The following is a 14,059-nucleotide window of genomic DNA, read 5'->3' as shown; positions in this document are numbered from 1 at the left end:
ATTTTTGCAATCTATCCATCTGCCAAAGGGCTAATATCCGGATTCTAAAAAGAACCTAAACAAATTTACAAGAAAAAAAACAACCCCATCAAAAAGTGGGCAAAGGATATAAACAGACACTTCTCAAAAGAAGACATTTATGTGGCCAACAAACATATGAAAAAAGCTCATCATCACTGGTCATTAGAGAAATGCAAATGAAAACCACAGTGAGATACCATCTCATGCCAATTAAAATGGTGATCATGAAAAAGTCAGAAAACAACAGATGCTGGAGAAGGCGTGGAGAAATAGGAATGCTTTTACACTGTTAGTGGGAGTGTAAATTAGTTCAATCATTGTGGAAGACAGTGTGGCAATTCCTCAAGGATCTAGAACCAGAAATACCATCTGACCCAGCAATCCCATCACTGGGTATATACCCAAAGGATTATAAATCATTCTACTATAAAGACACATGCCCATGTATGTTTATTGCAGCACTGTTCACAGTAACAAGGACTCGGAATCAACCCAAATGGCCATCAGTGATAGACTGGATAAAGAAAATGTGGCACATATACACCATGGAATACTATGCAGCCATAAAAAAGGATGAGATCATGTCCTTTGCAGGGACATGGTTGAAGCTGGAAACCATCATTCTCAGCAAACTAACACAGGAACAGAAATCCAGACATTGCATGTTCTCACTCATAAATGGGAGTTGAAAAAAGAGAACACATGGACACAGGCAGGGCCCATTGGCAGGTAGGGAACTAGGGGAGGGATAACATTAGGAGAAATACCTAATATAGATGACCAGTTGATGGGTGCAGCAAACCACCATGGCATGTGTATACCTATGTTACAAACCTGCATATTCTGCACATGTATCCCAGAACTTAAAGTATAATAAAAAAAGACAAGAAAATCAACAGGCCTCGGCTGGTGACTCATACCTGTAATCACAGCACCTTGGGAGGCCAAGGCAGGCAGATCACAAGGTCAGGAGTTCAAAATAAGCCTGACCAACATGGTGAAACCCCATCTCTACCAAAAATACAAAAATTAGCCAGGTGTGGTGGCAAGTGCCTGTAAATACTGCTACTCTAGTGGCTGAAGCAGGAGAATTGCTTAAACCCAGGGGGCAGAGGTTGCAGTGAGCCAAGATCTCGCCACTGCACTCCAGCATTTGAGTACTAAGTGTGTCCATAGTTACCAGGGTGTTATTTATTTTGGGTGTGTCATGGTTGTGCTTTTGTGTATTTACATAAACATCCTTGAATATTTCTATATATAACCACCTGTATCTATATTAAGTTAAACATGAGTTCTCCCTGATGTCTACAACTGTAATGATTACCACATGGATTATTCAAGACTCTTCCCCTAGTTGATCTGTAAATTTCCACACCAACTGTGAGAAATGTAACTCCCAATGTTTGCCATTTATAGGCTTAATTGTTCAATTCCCGTATATATGTATCACAGTATAAGAACTGTTAACCAGAATCCAATGAGAAATAATTTTTATCAGCTAGAGTACAGTGCTTTTGTGCAGCTCATTTTGCCTTTAGTCTGACAGATTCCATTCATTTTCAAAGATATTTATGTTAAGACCTTTTTCTCTCTCCACCTTACTAAGGTTATCTCATACTTTGTAATGCAGTGAATTTCTTCTGTAAAGTCTGCATTGCTCCTGGAATCCCCTGACCTTCTAAGTTATTTTCTAAAATTTGCCTGCATTATGGTAATTCTTTGTGTCAAAAAACTTCTATTGCTTTTGGCAAATGCATAATGTTGCCAAAATGTCCACCATTACAGTATTGCACAGAATCATTTCACAGCTCCTCAGATGCCCTGTGCTTAACCTAATCTTCCCTTTCCCTGAACGCCAGGCAAAAACTGATCTTCTTTAAAAAAAAGTTTTGCTTCTTTCCAAAATGTCATCTAATTGAAACCATATAGCATGTAGCCTTTTCACACTGGCTGCTTTCATGTAACAATATGCATTTGAGTTTCCTCTATGTCTTTTCATGATTTGAAAGCTCATTTCTTTTTACTGCTGAATAATATTCCATTTTACAGGTATTTTATAGCTTATTCATTCATCTATTGAAAGACGTCTTGGTTGTTTTCCATTTTGGTAACTACCAAGTAACAATAAACCTGCTATAAACATTTGTGTTCAGGATTTTTTTGTAGACATAATTTTGCAGTGTAATTGGGTAAATACAGAGGAACACAATTGCAGATTATAATGCAAGGCTATGCTTAGCTTTGTAAGAAACAGACAAAATGTCTTCTAAAGTGGCTGCACCCTTTTATAGTCACATTTGAAAATTGAATGAATGAGAGTTTCTCTTGCATTGCATTCTCAGCAGCATTGGTTGTTGTCAGTAATTTGGATTTTGGCCATTCTAATGGTGTAGTTGTTTCTCATTGTTGTTTAATTTACTATTCTCTAATAACATAAGATGTTGAACATCTTTTCATATGCTTATATGCCATTTGTATATCTTATTTGGTGAGTTGAATGTTCAGATCTTTTGCTCATTACATAGAATTATTTAAATGCCTTGGTGTCATTTGGATTTAGCTCCTTTACTGGATATGTGTTTAAAATATTTCCTCTCATTCTGTGGCTTATCTTCTCATTTACTTAGCAATATCTTTCACATAACAGTTTTTAAATGTAATTAAGTTCAATTTTTAAAAATTTTTTTCTTTGATGGATCATGATTTGATTAAACCCAAGGTCACCTAGATTTTATCCTATGTTATCTTATGGAAGTTTTCTAGTTTTTGTTTTACATTTAGAAATAAGGTCCATTTTAAATTAATTTTTGTGAAAAGCATAAGGTATATGTCCAGATTCATTTTTGCATGTATATGTACAATTTTTTGATGATTATTTGTTGAAAAGACTGTCTTTTCTCAATTGAATTTATTTTGCTGTGTCAAGGATCAGTCGACTATATGTGGGAGTGTCCATGTCTGGGTTCTCTCCTCTTTTCTATTAATCCACTTGTCTATTCTTTTACGAATACCTCACTGTATCTTTATAGTACTTTATAGTAGCTATATAGTACTACTTGAATTACTATATAATTACCGTAGCTTTATAGTACTACTTGAAATTGAGTAGTGTCAGTTCTCCAACTTAGTCCTTCTTTGTCAGTATTATATAGACTATTCTGGGTCTCTTGCATTTCCATATAAATTTTAAAATCATCCTTTGAGATGAAGCTAAAAAACAGAATAAATTTGTCAATAATCACAAAATAACTTGCTAAGAATTTATTAGAATTGCATTAAATGTATACATCAATTCATGAAGAATTTATAGCTCAATATTATTGAGTCCACCTATCCATGAAAGTGGTACATCTCCATTTATTTAGATCTTCCTTTATTTATTTCATCAGACTTAACATTTTCCATATACATAGTATATATCCTACACATATTTTGTTGTTGATATTTCATTTTTGCTGGGGGAAGGAGTGAAAATTGTATTTTGTTTTCAACTTCAATTTTCACTTGTTCATTGGTGGTACATGAAAAGACAATTGACTTCTATTAACCTTGCATCCTGCAACCTTGCTATAATCACATAGTGGTTCCAGGAATTCTTTCAGTTTTACTAAACAGATAATTATGTCATCTGTGAACAAAGGTAGTTTTCTTTTTTTCTTTCTAATCTGTATATATATTTTTTCTTGCCTTGTGGCACTAACTAGGACATCCAGTAGGATGGTGAATAAGAGTGACAAAAGAAACAACCTTGTCTTATTCCCAATAATAGAAGAAAAGTATATCATTTCTCACCATAAAATATCATGAAGGCCTATTTTTTAGATGTTCCAGATTAAGTTGAGGATTTTTTTATTCCTAGTTTTCTAAGACTTTTTCTCATAAATAGATATTGGAGATGTTGGATTTTGTCAAATGCTTTTTCTGCATCAATTGACAGACTAATAAAATAGTTCTTTAGCCAGTTAATATAGTGTATCACACTAATTGATTTTGACTTTTAAATGTCAGATCAGTCTGGCATGCCTAAAATAAATTCCACTTACTGTGATGTATAACTATTTTTATGCATTTTGGATTTAATTAGCTAATATCTTATCGAAAATTTTTGCATCTATATTCATAAAATATATTAAGCTGTAGTTTTCATTTCTTGTAGCATATTTTCCCAGTCTTGATATTAAGATAATGCCTGCCTCCTTGAATGAGTTAGGAGGTATACCTCTTACTTCAATTTTCTAAAAGTGATTATAGAGAACTGATATTATTTCTTCCTTAAATGCTTGGTGGAATTCATCAGTGAAAGAATCTGGGCCAGATGCTTTCTTTTTTGAAAGATTAATAATGATTTACCAATTATTTAAGTAAATATAGATCTATTTAGTAACGTATTTCTTTTCCCTAAGTTTTTATGGTTTATATCTTTCAATGAATTGATCCATTTCATCTAAATTACCAAATGTGTCAGTATGCATTTGTTTGTGATATTTTTTATCATCTTTTTAATGTTTATGGAATCAATATTTGTAGTTTGTGTCTTCTCCCTTTTTCACTTGGTTAGCCTGGCTATGGATTTATCAATTTTATTGATCTTTTAAAGGCATTGCCTTTTGGGTTTATTGACTTTCTCTGTTGACTTCGTGTTTTCAACTTTATTGATTTCTGCTCAAAGTTTTATGTCATTTCTTGTGCTTACTTGAGGTTTAAATTGCTCTTCTCTCTTTACTTTCCTAAGGCACATTTCTATTATTGATTTTAGATCTTTCTTCTTTTCTAATATATGCATTTGCTGCTATAAATTTGCCTCTAAGCACTGCTTTTACAGCATTCCATGCATTAAAATATAAAAAATAAAAATAGGACTTGTAATGCAAAATACATCTGCAATCTCAGATTTTAAGAATATCTTAAGGTTTGAGACATTTATTTAAAGATACAACAGAAGGACTATTAGGAGACAAGAAACTGTGGGTGAAAAGAATTATCTTTTCTCTTTTTTTAAATCAACTTTTATTTTAAGTTCAAGGGTACAGGTGCAGGATGTGCAGGTTTGTTACATAGGTAAATGTGTGCCATGGTGGTTTGCTGCACAGATCAACCCATCACCTAGGTATGAAGCCAAGCATCCACTAGTTATTCTTCTTGAGCATCCCATAAATTTTGATATACATTTCATTTTGTTTAGTTCAAAATATTTTTAAATTTCCCTTGAGACTTCTTCTTTGACCTATGTGTTATATAAAAGTATGTTATTTAATCTCAAACTATTTGGGGATTTTCGAGATATTTTCTGATACTGATTTCTAGTTAAATTTCATTATAGTCTAAGAATACATGCAGTAAGACTTCTATTCTTTTAAATTTGTGAGGGTATGTTTTTCAGCCCAGGATGTGGTCTATTTTGGATAAAGTCCCATATAAACTTGAGAGGAATGTGTATTCTGCTGTTACTTGATTAACTATTCTGCTATTACTTGAACAGTTAGATTCTGTTCATTGTTAGTGCTATTCAGTTGAACATTTTCCTGATTTTTGCTTGTTGAAATTAGCTGTTATTGATATAGGGATGTTGAGATCTCCAAACATAATATTAAATATTAAATTTGATTATTTCTTCTTGCAATTTTATAAATTTTTGTCTCATGTATTTAGATTCTGTGTTGTTACCTGAATAACTTAAGAATTATTATGTTTTATTGAGTAATTGCCCCTTTCTTATTATTTAATGCCCATCTTTATCCTTAATAATTTTCCCTTTTTTTTTTTTTTTTTTTTTGAGACAGGGTCTCATTCTGTCGCCCAGGCTGGAGTGCAGTGGCACAATCAAGGCTCGGTACAGCCTTGACTTTCCAGGCTCAAGTGATTATCCCATTTCAGCTCCCTTCCACCCCACACTGCCCCCCACCACACACCCTCCCACCACCACGAGTAGCTGGAACTATGGGTATGTGCCACCACACCTAGATAATTTTTTATATTTTTTGAAGAGATAAGGTTTCACCATGTTCCCCAGACTGCTCTTAAACTCCTGAGCTCAAGCAATCCATCTGCCTTGGCTTTGCAAAGTGCTGGGATTACAGGCATGAGCCACCATGGCCAGCCTCTCCTTCACTTTAAATGATAATTTAAATGGATATAGAATACTAGGTTAGTGGGATTTTTTATTTTATTTCTTTAAACATTTTACTTCATTCTCTACTTGCTTGCATGGTTTCTGACAAAAAAGTTTAAAATAGTTCTTAGTCTTGCCCCTCTACACTTATTCACTCCCTTGCCACCACGGCTTCTTTCAAAATTATTTGTCTTGGGTTTTCTCCCATGATATGCTTAGGTGTAGATTTTTGGTTTTTATTCCTGCTGGTGTTCTCTAAGATTCCTGGGTTTGCAGTTTGGTATCTATCATTAATTTTGGGAAATTCTTGGCTATGATTACTTCAAGTACAATAGTTCCTCCTTATCCATGGTTTTGCTTTCCACACTTTCAGTTACCCATGAGTCACTGTGTTCTGAAAGTACTTAATGAAAAATTCCAGAAATAAACAGTTCATAAGTTTTCTGTTGTGCTTGGTTCTGAGTATTGTCATAATTTTTCTATTATAGTATATTATTAATCTCTTCTTATGCCTAATTTATAAGTTAAACTTTATCATAGATATGTGCATGTAGGAAAAAACATAGTATGTATATGTAGGGTTTGGTACTATCTGCAATTTCAGGTATCCACTGGAGGTCTTTGAATGTATCCCCCATGAATAAGAGGAAACTACTGTACTTCCTCTGCACTTCTCTGCTCCTTTCTCTCTTCTTCTAGGACTTCAATTATACATGTTATATTTTTGTAATTGTTCTTGGATATTGGAATGGAGGTTGTAGTCCTTTTTCTCTTTGTATTTCAATTTGCAATGTCTCCTTTGATATATCTTGAAATTCACTTTTTTTCTTGTTTATGTTCAGTCTAGTAATGAGCTTATGAAAAGCATTCTTCATTTCTATTGCAGTGCTTTTAATTTCTGTCATTTTCTTCTGATTCTTTCTTAGAGTTTTTAGTATTCTGCTTACATTATTCATCTGCTCTTGCATACTTATACTTTTTCTATTACAGTCCTTAACATAACTAATCATAGTTATTTTTAATTATTTATTTGATTATTGCAAACATTGTTTCTTTTTTTGTTGTTTGTTTTTTTTTTTTTTTTTTTTTTTTGAGACGGAGTCTTGCTCTGCCACCCAGGCTGGAGTGCAGTGGCCGGATCTCAGCTCACTGCAAGCTCCGCCTCCCGCCATTCTCCTGCCTCAGCCTCCCCAGTAGCTGGGACTACAGGCGCCCGCCTCGTCGCCCGGCTAGTTTTTTGTATTTTTTTTTAAGTAGAGACAGGGTTTCACCGTATTAGCCAGGATGGTCTCGATCTCCTGACCTCGTGATCCACCCGTCTCGGCCTCCCAAAGTGCTGGGATTACAGGCTTGAGCCACCGCGCCCGGCCGCAAACATTGTTTCATATCAAAGTGTAGTTCAGATGCATACTTTGTCTCTTCTGACTGTGTTTTTCCTTTTCTTTTTGTATAGCCTTATGATTTTTTGTTAAAAGTCAAACATGATGTATTAGATAATGAGAACTGAGGAAAATAGGTCTTTAGTATGAGGTTTTATGTCAATCCGTCCAGCTGATGGGTTGTGCTTCATGTTTTCCATAGCTATAGATGGCAGAGATTTTAGTTTCCTCAGTGCCCTTGTTTTCTCCACATTGGATTTCCCTAAGAATTCCTTCTTAAATAGAGTCTGTGTTTTGTAGCTCTTTCCATTCTAACCTATTGTGATTATTCTGGAGCTGTGTTGATGTGGTGGTAAGGTTTGGAGGAGGTCAGCATATCTGTCTTTTAGTGGGCTCAAGTCCTTGAGTTGGACTTCAGAAGTGTTTCTTAGTGTTTTTTTTTCCCTTCCATTAGGTAATACAGGAAGACTAGAGAGGGATGTAGGGGGCTAACTGCCTTCTCCATGGTCAAATAAGATGCTGGTAAAGTTGTTTCCCTTGAGGAGTAAACCTTGGCTATGGAGAATGCTCTAGGATTACTTCAAAATGGTACTTTCCCCCAATTGACCAAGATATGAGAGATGTTTTCTAAGATCATCACCATGAAAATCTGGTGGGCTTCCTGAAGATAAGATCCAAGAAAGTGTGAGGGGCCTCCTTCAGACTGGGCCTCCCCAAATTTTTACTCTCAAGCTAGTCCATAGTGAGCCTCCAGCAACTCATTCTACCAGTTTATGGCTTCAGTGGCACCTGCTCCAGGTAAGTTTATCTAGGCTATGATCTAACATTCCATTCATGAGATTTCTCCATTCTGTTGTGTGTAGATTTAGATTATTTATTCTTTCTGCTGTATAATTTTCAATTGTGTGAATATTAACACAACTTATTTATCCTACTCATTGTTGATGAACATTTCCAGTTTTTGTGTCTCACGACTAGTGATACCATGAACATTCTTGAACATGATTTCTGGTGAACATACACCAACATTTCTGTTGGATATACACCTGAAAGTAAAAATTCTGGCTTATAGGGGATGCATATACTGGGCTTTATTAGACACCAAGTTGTTTTCCTAAGTGGATGTTCCTCAAATGATGTATAAGAGTTCCAACTACCCCACTTTCTCATCAGCACTGAGTATTTTCCAACTTAGTCATTTTAGTTATTCTGGTAGGGGTGGTGTAATATTGCATCGGGGTTTTAATCTGCATATCTCAGATGACTTATAAAGTTGAGCACCTTTTATTTCTGTTTATTGATCATTTTAATATATTCTCTTTTCTGAAGTGTCCAAGTCTTCTTCCCACTTTTCTACTGGGTTAGTGCTCTTTTTCTCATTGACTTTGAGAGTTCTTTATCTATTCCAAATGTGTATTATTTTGGGAGGGAATATAGATATGTCAATATATTTTTTAATTTGTATTTTCATTGGCATACTGTCATTTAAAATTGTGACTTTCAAAAGAATGTGGTTTGGCCGAAACACTCAGTACAGGCCAGTAGCCTGTATATTCACTGTTCCACCAAAGAGAAGGCACATACTGTATGTCTTGGTTGAATTATGGTTAAGAATTCCTCTGACTCTCCAAACTAGGCCTTTGTTATTAACTATTAGGTTCCTGCAAATATAATTGTAGTTTTTGCAATTACTTTTTTTCCCCATAAGTTATTGAGGTATAGGTGGTATTTGGTTACATGAGTAAGTTCTTTAGAGATGATTTGTGAGATTTTGGTGCACCCATCACCTGATTAGTATACACTGCAGCGTATTTGTAGTCTTTTATATCTTGCCCACCTCCCACCCTTCTCCCCAAGTCTCCAAAGTCCATTGTATCATTCTTATGCCTTTGCGTCCTCATAGCTTAGCTCCCACATATCTGTGAGAACATATGATGTTTGGTTTTCCATTCCTGAGTTACTTTACTTAGAATAATAGTCTCCAATCTCATTCAGGTCACTGCAAATGCTGTTAATTCATTCCTTTTTATGGCTGCATAGTATTCCATCATATATACATACCACAGTTTCTTTATCCACTCGTTGACTAATGGGCATTTGGGTTGGTACCACGATTTTGCTATTTTGAATTGTGCCACTATAAACATGTGTGTGCAAGTATCTTTTTTGAATAATGACTTCTTTTCCTCTGGGTAGATACCCAGTAGTGGGATTGATGGAGCAAATGGTAGTTCTACTTTTAATTCTTTAAGGAATCTCCACACTGTTTTCCATAGTGGCTGTACTAATTTACATTGCCACCAGCAGTGTAGAAGTGTTTCCTGTTCACCACATCCATGCTAACATCTACTGTTTTTTGATTTTTTAAAATTATGGCCATTCTTGCAGGAGTGAGGTGGTATCACATTGTAGTTTTGATTTGCATTTCCCTGATCATTCATGATGTTGAGCATCTTTTCCTATGTTTGTCGGCCATTCGTATATCTTCTTTTGAGAACTGCCTATTCATATCCTTAGCCACTTTTTGATGGGATTTTTTTTTTTTTCTTACTGATTTGTTTGAGTTCATTGTAGATTCTGGATATTAGTACTTTGTCAGATGTATAGATTAGGAAGATTTTCTCCCACTCTGTCGGTTGTCTCTTTACCCTGCTGACTGTTTCTTTTGGCATGCCAAAGCTCTTTAACTAGGTCCCAGCTGTTTATCTTGGTTTTTATTGCATTTGTTTTCAGGTTCTTGGTCATGAAATCCTCGCCTAAGCCAACGCCCAGCCCTATACAAAAAATCAGCTCAAGATGGATTAAGGACTTAAACCTAAGACCTGAAACTATAAAAATTCTAGGAGATAATATTGCAATTATTTTTAAATGGCAAAAACTGCAATTACTTTTGCACCAACCTAACACAATTTTGTTAAGCACAAGCATGGAGTGGCAGCTCATCTCCCCTTCTCTGCCAGAACAGAGGAATTAGAGGGGAAGAGATATTTAATTTGAAATGGACTGCATGGTTGAATTTTCTGCATTTTCAGTCTTCTTTATTTTCTTTTTTCTGTTTACCTTTTAAAGTAGGTTGCATTAGAATACACTGTATTGCCACTCATCGCTCCTGTGTCCACCAGAATCTCATGATCCTCAGGTTGGTTTCTAATGATCTTTCAAAAGCCCACACAAAGAAACCAATGCATCACTGATTTCAATCATGGAAAGCAGCCAGGGGAGCTTCTATGTTCTCAGATTCTTCAAAGAATTGCCTAATCTTCTGAGAAACTCTCAAATTCTTCCTTTTCCCTATGTTATTATTAGAAAGCTGAAAAGGAAACACAGGAAGTGTAATCAGTGGGGAAAAAATTATATTTTCCATTCTTCTGAAACCCACCCCCATTCCCAGGTAAAACATGTAAACATGGATCTGAGTCTTCCTGTCTCTACACAGTCTTAAAGTTAATTCACCCTTAATGTTTATGCTGGTAGGGGATTCCATTTTCAATTTTGTAAAGGTAGCTAGGAGGCTGGGAGAAAAAAGAAACTAATAAATCAGTTGAAATGGCAAATCTAAAATAAACATGCATTAACAGTTAAGACCGGCATAGTTCTGGTGGCGACTGCGGCACATGGCGGCCCTAGGACATCTTGCCAGGGAGGCGGCGGCGTCCCCAGGCCCGGGTACTCCCCGTGCGTCCTGCAGACACCAGCTTCTTGGCCCCGTTTCTAGCACCTGGAATCCTTCCACTGCCTATCTCTGCCCAGGGCAACCCACGTGCAGTAACACCGACTCCAGAGCGCACCCGTTAGGCGATGAAGGCAGCGCAGCGTCAAGAAAAACAAAAGAATAAGAAGAAAACCTGGAACACGGCCTCTGTGGCAAATGAAGGCCGGAAGGCCTCAGAGAAACCTGCCCCAGAGGAAGTTTCCCTAAGCTCTGAGGCCCAGGTGCAGCAGTTGGCCCAGGAATTGGCTTGATGTGTGGAGCAACTGGAACTGGGCCACAAGAGGCAAAAACCCACCCCGACACAGAAAGAGCAGGCTATTGGAGAAATCCGAACCCTGCGCAGGGAAAGAACGTCCCTGCCCCGGAAGAGGCAGCGGATGCACTCCTTGTTTGGAGACTACAGGGCTCAGATGGAAGCCGAATGGCATGAGGCCCTGCGGGCTCACAGAGCTGCTGCTTATTCAGCCCAGGTGTAGCCTGTAGATGGAGCCACCAGAAACAAGAGCCGAAGCGTCTGCAGGCCTCGCCCTTTGTGGAGAGCCAAAGCCACTCTGGACACTCATGATGAAGAGTTTAGGTTCAGTTTCTTTTAGCTTCTCCCCCAACCTGGAACAATCCCTCTCCCTTGGGGTGGTGTAGGAGTTTGTTTGAGTGCAGAGCCTTTCCAGGACTTCTGTTGGCAGAGAACCCTGGGGTTGGTCTGTCCCTGTCTGGTCCAAGGATTTGGAGCTGTTGTGAAGGTATGAGACCATCAGATAGGCACAAGACCCCATTTGTTTTCTGATGAAGTCTTCTCTCTTTCAGAAGAGAGAAAGAGAGGTACATTTAGAAAATATACAATAAATTGGAGTGTTCAAGGTATTGTAGAAAGAATATTGTACTCAGCCTTTAGGATTAGATTAAGTGGCTGTTGGTAACAAAGAGTAGTGGAGAAGCTATATACTTGTACACTGGTTTTCACTTTTGAAAGGAATCCCTGTCAAACAGTTTAGTGCTTAATGCTATTATGTCACATTGCCCGAATCTCTATTTTTGATAAAATTGGATAACGAGTGAAAGAGTGTGCTGACCACCTGTGTTAGAGGAAGTACAGAAGGTTCAGGGGTCAGGTATACCTGGGTCCAGTCCCTCGCCAGGGTCCTTTGTCCGTGTTGCCTTCATTCCTGAGCAGGTGTCATCCTTAGGGAATCAGCATGGCACCCACTAGGCCAGGCTCTGTTCTTAGGAGGAAGGAGCTTCTTGCCCTAACAGTTCTGGCCTGAGACCTGGATTGAGCCTCAGCAGACTTCTTGTCTAAATGTTGGCCATGTCAGTCTCAGGCCCTATGTTGCATGGAATTGGGAATCTTCAGGTGCTAAGCCTCATTGTGGCTTGATGTTTGCTGGAGTCTTCCAAACTCAGTTCCCAGACTAGATTGATACCTGGAGCCCAGCTGCCTACTCAGCATTTCCACTTGGGTGTTTCATAGGCATTTCAAATTTGACGTGTTTAAAACACTTGATTAGGCTCCGGTTTCCCTTTGGCTTCTGCTTTTCAGTGAATGGCACGACTGCCTGTCTAGTTGATTCAGCAGCAAGCCTGTGTCATCCTCGATTGCTGTCTCTCCAGCACTGTATACTTTTTTTTTTTTTTTTTTTTTTTTTTTTTTTGAGAAGGAGCTTTGCTCTTGTCTCCCAGGCTGGAGTGCAATGGCGTGATCTCGGCTCACTGCAAACTCTGCCTCTAGGGATCAAGCGATTCTCCTGCCTCAGCCTCCCCAGTAGCTGGGATTACAGGTGTGTGCCACCATGCCCGGCCAATTTTGTATTTTTAACAGAGATGGGGTTTCTCCGTGTTGGTCAGGCTGGTCTCAAACTCCTGACCTCATGTTATCCACCCACCTGGGCCTCCCAAAGTGCTGGGATTACATATATACTTTTAATACTTCGACTGGCATATCAGCTCTGTCTTCAAAATAAATCTCGAATATTTCCAAAAAAAAAAAATAGTTAAGACCACATTCATCTAAGGATTGCTGAGAATTATTGGCTGGCCACGGTGGCTCACACTTGTAATCCTGGCACTCTGTGAGGCCAAGGCAAGTGGATCACCTGAGTTCAGGAGCACAAGACCTGCCTGTCCAACATGATGAAATCCCGTCTTTACTAAAAATACAAAAATTAGCCATGTATGGTGGTGCACACCTGTAATCCCAGCTACTCAGGAGGCTGAGGTATGAGAATCGCTTGAACTCAGGAGACAGAGGTTGCAGTGAGCCGAGATCATGCCACTGCACTCCAGCCTGGGCAATAGAGTGAGACTCTGTCTCAAAAAAGAAGAAAAGAAGTATTAATATATTTGATTGTTTATGAATCAGATACACAGAAAGGTTAAGAGATCATATAATGCACACAAAATATTTGATTAACCATTTTGCTGATTTGCAAATAAATCTTACACCCATAACAAAAGGTATTTACTGATACATACAAATAGTTAAGTTTAAATTTGCTGTCCATGAAAGAAAGAAAACAAATCAGAGAAGTGACTTTAAACACATTTAGCATGGGAACCCAGTTCAATTCTCCTCCTCAACATGTTGCCATTAAGTTTTAAAATCAACTAGAGTGAATTTTTGCAAATGATCTGACCAGGTATTTTGAAGGAAGTGAGGCTCAAAGGATTTAGAGTTAAATACTAAATATTCACCTTTTTCTTATCCATACTGCCCAACAACCAGACAGTAAACAATTACATAAACCTCTTAAAATGTTTTTGAAGGTTGATACAGCCTATGGAAATGAACATTACTCATATAGTGATACTGATACTGTCTGTAATCTATCAGGTGTGTCAAAG

General features: G+C 37.5%; 1 pseudogene; it reads left to right on the top strand.

Annotated features, from left to right (window-relative positions):
• Nucleotides 1-11,123: 11,123 nt before the first annotated feature.
• Nucleotides 11,124-11,814, top strand: LOC117083111 (annotated as a pseudogene).
• Nucleotides 11,815-14,059: the final 2,245 nt, after the last annotated feature.

The sequence above is a fragment of the Trachypithecus francoisi genome, unplaced genomic scaffold (assembly GCF_009764315.1).
Source record: "Trachypithecus francoisi isolate TF-2019V2 unplaced genomic scaffold, Tfra_2.0 Lachesis_group0, whole genome shotgun sequence".
NCBI lineage: Eukaryota > Metazoa > Chordata > Mammalia > Primates > Cercopithecidae > Trachypithecus > Trachypithecus francoisi.
The sequence above is the reverse complement of the archived record's forward strand: the minus strand, read 5'-3'. Positions and strand labels throughout refer to the sequence as shown.